This window comes from Aegilops tauschii, chromosome 1 (genome assembly GCF_002575655.3).
Source record: "Aegilops tauschii subsp. strangulata cultivar AL8/78 chromosome 1, Aet v6.0, whole genome shotgun sequence".
In the NCBI taxonomy this organism is placed as follows: Eukaryota; Viridiplantae; Streptophyta; class Magnoliopsida; order Poales; family Poaceae; genus Aegilops; species Aegilops tauschii.
In genome coordinates, this window is record NC_053035.3 from 178,449,420 (window position 1) to 178,456,746 (window position 7,327).

The following is a 7,327-nucleotide window of genomic DNA, read 5'->3' on the forward strand; positions in this document are numbered from 1 at the left end:
CAGACGGACCGGAGAGCCTCCGAGAGGCCATTGCGGCACGCCATGCGAATATGGACAACGTAGAGGGCACTTTTGCACTTGAAAAGTTTTAGGAGGCGGATACTATAGGAATGCTTTTTTTGGGAAAACTTTGTTTTTGCTCACTTTACTTATGCCACTCTTAAATTTAACATCTCACTTTTGCTACGCTTAGCTTTTGACAATAATTTTTCATTTCACTTTTGACACTCTTAGCATTTAACAATGTATCACAATTGTCACTCTGAAAATATTACTTTTATCACCGAATGACAATTGTGATGTATTATTAAAAGCTACAACTGGCAAAAGTGAAATATCAAAATCTAACGTGGGATAATCAAAATAGGCAAAATCTAGAGTGGCAGAAATAAAGTTTTCCCTTTTTTTTACTGGTACTCTAGTAGCAATGCTTGCTTTGTAGGAGTCCCGGTGGGTCGTTTTGCTCTTGGTTGAGATTCGAGAGAAGCCCAACCAAACGGAATCTTCTCCACCAAGAATTTGCTTTCACCCCATTGATCTGCGCGCGCGACGCGAGACGACCAAGACGACGACTACGAGGTTTCCTGGTAGTTCCCCATTTCCAACTTGATCCACGATCTCAAACAGTTTCTTTGCGTCCTCCTGCCACTGACGGCTTAATCTTTTATCACTTATTATCCCCTGCCGCCGGCCGTTGCAGCCCTCGCAGGAACGCTTTCATACCTTGACGGCGACGGCGATTTGGTTGGATTTTTTTTTTCCAGATCCGCGTCAATATCATCATCGCGGGCCACTCTCTTTGGTGGATGCGTGTGCAGGGTGTGGGCTGGGAGGCGACGTGGACAAGCACCGGCAGTCTTCCATCCATCGACACCGGGTCACCAACCCCCTCTCCTTGGTATGTATCCACAGGAAAAAGATATTTGTTTTGTCCAGTTTGGTGAATCAAGAAAGGCGGCTTCGCTTTCCCGGCCGGCCGCCTTCTTTTTCGCATGCTTAATCGTCCGCGGAGATGCATCGTGTCCTGGGTGCATGCTGTACAGTTCCGTGGACTCCATGTTGGATTTCTTGGGGCTTATCGGGCCGGCATGATTCTAAATTTGTGATCTTAGGGCACAGGACTGCCCTGGACCTAGTCTCGTTCCTTGTATAGGTTCTGGATTCTGGAGCTAGGGCAGGTTACCGAAATGGAAGTTTGCTCGTTGGAATTGTGTTTAGAATTCCATTCTGGGAAGAAGACTGATATGTTTTTTACCTGGGTTGAGGACAATCTTACGATGATTGGCAGCCTGCCACATGTCTGATTGATTGCCCGTGAGGCTTGAGGTTTTGATTTCTGCATGTTGTGATTTGTCAGTGTCAAAATAGCACAAATTTGTTTTTTCTTGCAAAATCCATGCCATTTGCCAGTGCGACCGCCAGGGAGCCAAACTGCCAGCAGTTTTATCATTGGCAACTGATGAGGATTATTATATTGATTGGAATGTTCACACTTCATACAGAGTAGAGAAACTTCTAGAGGACTACTATCATTCTCATGTCAGTTGTTGAAATTGCTTGTCGTGGAATATAGATAAGTCCGTTAATTTGGGTAACGACTTCCAAAAACTAAATATCCCCTCTTGGAAGATTGCACACATTAAGGGAATACTAACTCGCCGCGCTCGTGTGACCAATCAGCATCAATCGAGATTGTCAAGCTATTAATGTGCAATTCTAGTGGCACATATTAAGCTATACTTTTTTACATTTGCAATTTTCATTGGCATGATTCTATGGAAATGGGATATACTTGGCATCGCAGATGCACATAATTAATCTCTTGGCACTGATAAAACAATCATGTACACTGTGAAACATGAGGGAACAGCAGGATGTTATAGGTGTACTTTCAAGATAAAAGATTATAAACGGACGCGGCTTTTTTGCTCCTAGGTGCATATGCACCCATTGTCGAAAACACACATTTTGAAAAGTTGAAAAATTCGGAACAAAAATCCCGCGTGTATATCCGGACATTTTATGTCCGTTCACAAGGTTTCGGTGAAAAACGACGTTTTTTGTGGCTTGTGTAAAAAAGATAACTTTGTGAACGGACATAAAATGTCCGGATATACACGCGGGATTTTTGTTCCGAATTTTTCAACTTTTCGAAATGTGTATTTCGACAATGGGTGCATGTGCACGTAGGAGCAAAAGGGAATATCCCATTATAAACCAGCTTTCTTTTACATGAAATTTGAATTGCCATTCAATGACCAGTGCACAAAAACCACTGTAGAAAGTGTCACTCAAAAAGTATGAAAAGGGCAGCTCACTGAACTCACCTACAATACTGCTTGCAGAGTAAATTTGTAACCTTGCCTTTTTAACAGTAAAAATAAAAATGCCCATTTAGCTTATATTCTTTTAATTCTGTTATCATGGATCTTAAGGGCTCTTATTGGCTCCAATTAGTATATGTGTCTCTTTTCAACTCTAGAGTACCTAAGTAATCAACTATGCTATCTGCCTACAACATACAAATAATTCGGTGCTAGTTGTTTGCTGCCCTAAATTAACTGTAGTGGTGATCTAGCAACTGGGATATTTCTGATTACACTTCTAGCACCAGAAGAATCAAATTTCATATTGTTGGTTGCTTCATGATACTGAAGCCTGCCAGGCTGTTTGTGTACCATTTTTTAATGCTATGTTTCTATCTTTATCTGTCCCACTCTTGTATAAGATTTGGGGGGCTTATTTCCATTTTATTCAACCAGAATTTCTTAAATGGAAAGAAAGCTAAGTGATAAAATATACCAAAGATATTTGTGAGTTTTGTTAAACCAAACTTAACATTGCCACAAATGGACTGGAGTAATTGATTCCGTACTTGAGCTGCCTCTTCAAAGGAGTGTTATATTTGTGTCGAATATATTTGTACGCAAGGGGTTACGTGGACTTGGAGTCGTAATTGGTGTGGATAAGTACGAGTGGTGTAGGAATCGGACACGTTGTACGACTTGTCGCCGGAGAGCCGGCGGCTTGTGCTAGCGCCCGGGCGGCCGGTGTTGCGGTATCTTGGGGAGGAGCGCCCGTAGTCATTACCTCGGGGATGTAGCCATATCGGTGAACTTCGTTAACAAATATCGTGCCTCGGTTTGTCGTCTATGATCTTGCTAGCGTTTTATATTCTAACAAAGGAGGGTACTTTTAAGTGTGGAATGGACTTCTAAAATCATTACAGCTCAAAGTTCTATTCTCATCCTGGTCTCTTATCCCTTGCTATTTAAGTGTTTTTTTTCATCCTTATTTAATCATATTCTATGTTTTATGCCTTTAAAAAAAATCTGGCTGGAGTGACGCATTTACAGTGTTATTTCTTATTGTTACCTAAGGATCAGCAGAGAACAAGACCACATACCGGGCTCAAGGATGTGGTAATATGTGTGTTTTCTCGTTACAGAACAAAAAACACCTTAAGCCAGTAAACTAGGAGCTCGGATTTAGACATAGACATATCCAACTCATATTTTCGCCTGTGAGGTACTCCCTCTGTCCCGAAATAAGTGTCTCAACTACAACTTTGTACTAGAGTTAGTACAAAATTCAGACACTTATTTTGGGACGGAAGGAGTATTTGAAAAGTGATTAGACTGAGATAGCAATGCCATAATGGATCTGTCATACTGGACTAGTTTATTAGAACAAATGTTATTTAAGCGAAAACATCATCCACAAAGGAGCATCTGGTGCCTTTGTTTTTTAATAATAACTAGGTACCAACTGTTGATGGCAACTAGCTGGCTGATAATTGCTCTATATGATTACACCAACCAAAATAAGTCAAGATCCAGTGCATGTTTCATAAAATACTGCAAGCCATGATGCAACGAACATAGAGCTCATTTTCAAGGAAAAATATTGAGCGGTGAAGTGTTCATATAAGTTTTTATTAGTTAAATGCAAGAACAATAAATGTGCGACTCAAGACAGCAGACCTTGAGACTTCAGCGTGTGAACTATTAAGTATAGAGTGTGTGTGTGTTTAGCTATTTGCATGTGGTATTGTTTTGGAAAGTGCTGAATTTTAATGTAGGGAAAGTGCTGAAATTTGGGATGGGCTTTAGGCCCATATAGCAATTTCTGAAAATCTCTAAGGGCCCATGTGGGTTATATGGCACTAGGTGTAGTGGAAAGTTTAGTCCCACCCTGCTAGTGGAGAAGGAATTGGACCTTTTTACAAGGGTTTCTCTTCTACATGCTATTGGAGCTTGAGAAGAGAAGAGGCCCTTGCGCACTCCTTCGCCGCCCGCCACGCCACGCCACGACGCGGGTTGCGGGAATGAGCCGAGCCGAGCTCACACCTACGAGCTGGGCCACGATCTGAGACGTCGGATCTTCGGCTGTCACGGACTCGAACGTAGGTCGAGTCCACGTCTCTTCACGCGGTTGCACATATATAAGTGTGCGGTGTCTCCCAACCCTAGCCGCCACGAACAGATCACATTTGCTCCACGCGCACGCCCATCGTCGTTCCTTTGCTGCTACTGCCGCCGGTGACTCCATCCCGTCCGTCGCGTACACGGTCGACGGGAGAGTAAGTCTTCGAAACTCCGCCTCTCCGGATCCTGTACGGGAGAGGGGCGAATAGGTTTTTGGGAAGCGACTACGTGACTGCTCGCCTCCGATCCACTACTTCCTCTACATCCGCGTCGTTTTCGTCATCACCATGTCCACCGACGCCAAACGTGCCGCCGCCGAGAAGATTGAGGCCGACAAGAAGGCCGTTGAGGATGCCGTTGCTGCTGTCACCGCCGCCGCGGCTTCTGCCTGGCCTACTGGAGGGTATAACATGTTTATCCCGATCCTGTTTATTTTCGTATTAGCAGTACTAGCGGTATGTGTAGATTTGTCTATGTTTGCTTAGCGCAATTCAGTCAATGCCATGCTAGTGATTTATCTATGGATTAAATTAGTCAAAAAATTGCCTATTTACTCAACAATCCAAAAACCTATTATGTGTAGGAATTTTTCGCCAAGTGGCTTTGCTCCCTAATTCCTAGAGGAACTTTGCCATCACTCTGAAACATCAGAGGCGTAGATTCTCTGTGGAGGATGTCATTGGCCATCTGAGTGTTGAGTAGAATTCGAGGGCAAAGGACTCGCACAAAAAAGGGGCCGAAGGGACTTCTGTAGCCAACATGGTGAACCAGAGGAATTTCAACTCCCACAAGACCAAGGGAAAGAACGGTGTCCAACACAATACCGACTTTAAGAAGGGTAAGAAGACCTTCAAGAAGAACAAGAAGGATGAGGGCTGCTTTACTTGTGGTTCGGTTGAACATTGGGCCAACAAGTGCCCAAACAAGTTTAAGAAGTCAGGACAGGACTCCAAGTCTGTCAACATGATTGTGGGCAACAACGAGAATGGTGCATCTACGGTAATTTATTTACTGTTTTTTCAATGTTTCAGCCCAGCGATTGGTGGGTGGACACAGGTGCAGGTGTTTATGTGTGTGCTGGCATTTCTTTGTTTACTTCTTACCAGGTCACAGGCGACGGGTCCGTACTGATGGGGAATGGCGCGAGTGCTTCTGTTCATGGTGTTGGCACGGTCGATCTGAAGTTTACTTCGGGAAGGACCGTGCAGCTGAAGAACGTGCAGCATGTCCCTGCCATCAAGAAGAATCTCGTTAGTGGCTCCCTTCTATGTAGAGAAGGGTTTAAGTTGATATTCGAGTCTAATAAATTAGTTGTTACTAAGTATGAACTATTTGTTGGAAAAGTTTTTTTTGAGAGAATTTGTTGGAAAAGGTTATGAGAGCGAAGGGACGTTCCGCCTTGCCCTCGCAGATTTTTTAAATAAAGTTGTGAGCCATATTCATTCGAGTGTTAATGAATCTGAAGTTTGGCATTCACGTCTTTGTCACATTAGTTTCGATGTTATGTGCGGCTAGCCAAGTTGGAATTAATCCCGAGTTTCACTTTAGCCAAAGGTTCTAAGTGCTTTTCATGTGTGCAAGCTAAGCAACCTCGCAAGCCTCACAAGCTCGCGGAGGAGAGACACTTGGCACCATTAGAACTCATACATTCTGATCTTTGTGAGGTGAATGGTGTGTTGACTAAAGGTGGAAAGAAATACTTCATGACATTGATAGATGATTCCACTAGATATTGCTCTGTGTATCTGTTAAATACTAAAGATGAGGCTCTACACTACTTTAAAATCTATAAGGCAAAAGTTGAGAATCACCTTGAAAAGAAAATTAAACGAGTCGCTCAGATCGTGGTGGAGAGTACTTCTCGAGTGGGTTTGATTCCTTTTGTGCGGAACACAGCATTATTCATGAGAGGATGCCTTCCTATTCTCCCCAGTCAAACGGGGTTGTCGAGCGAAAAAACCGTACTCTAACTGATTTGGTTAACACCATGTTAGATACATCGGGTTTATCCAAGGCATGGTGGGGGAGGCTATATTGATGGCATGTCATGTCCTGAATAAAGTTCCGACAAAGGATAATGAGATCACTCCCTATGAGAAATGGGCAAAGAGAAGGACAACACTCTCGTACTTGCGTACTTGGGGCTGTTTGGCGAAAGTCAATGTGCCGATCCCCCAAATGCGTAAGCTTGGACCAAAGACTGTGGACTGCGTTAATTTGGGCTACGCCAAGAATAGCGTTGGCTATAGATTTCTAGTAGTGAAATCTGAGGTAACTGACTAGAAGGTCGGTACAATTATGGAGTCTAAGGATGCTACATTCTTCGAGGATGTTTTTCTTATGAGAGATATGCAAAACACTTCTAGACAGGAATTTGAGGAGACTCCTGAGCCTGCTATTCCTATGGATTATTGTGAACAAACACATGATGAAAATCCTGAGGAGGATGACGAGGAAACCCTTGGTAGGGGCAAGATATAAAGGACTGCAAAGACCTTTGGTGATGATTTCTTCATGTACCTCGTGGATGATACTCCCACTTCTATTTTAGAAGCGTATGCCTCTCCAGAAGCTGGCTATTGGAAGGATGCGGTCCGTAGCGAGATGGATTTCATCATGGCTAACAGGACATGGGAGATCACTGAGCGTCCCTATGGTTGCAAACCATTGGGATGTAAGTGGGTGTTCAAAAAGAAGCTTAGGCCCGACGGTACGATTGAAAAGTACAAGGCTAGGCTTGTGGCCAAGGGCTATGACCAAAAAGAAGAGGAAGATTTCTTCTATACTTATTCACCTGTGGATAGACTGAGAACCATTCGAGTATTACTCTCGTTGGCGGCCTCGCATGGTCTTCTCGTCCACCAGATGGATGTTAAGACAGCTTTTCAGAATGGAGAGCT

At 43.5% G+C, this 7,327-nt stretch overlaps 1 long non-coding RNA gene across 1 annotated transcript; it reads left to right on the top strand.

The window, feature by feature from the left end:
- The first annotated feature begins 434 nt into the window (after nt 1–434).
- On the top strand, nt 435–5,901 carry LOC109754543 (uncharacterized). The gene is made up of 4 exons (XR_002230737.3): nt 435–587; nt 701–898; nt 5,011–5,426; nt 5,534–5,901. It is a non-coding gene; the product is annotated as an uncharacterized lncRNA (long non-coding RNA).
- Nucleotides 5,902–7,327: the final 1,426 nt, after the last annotated feature.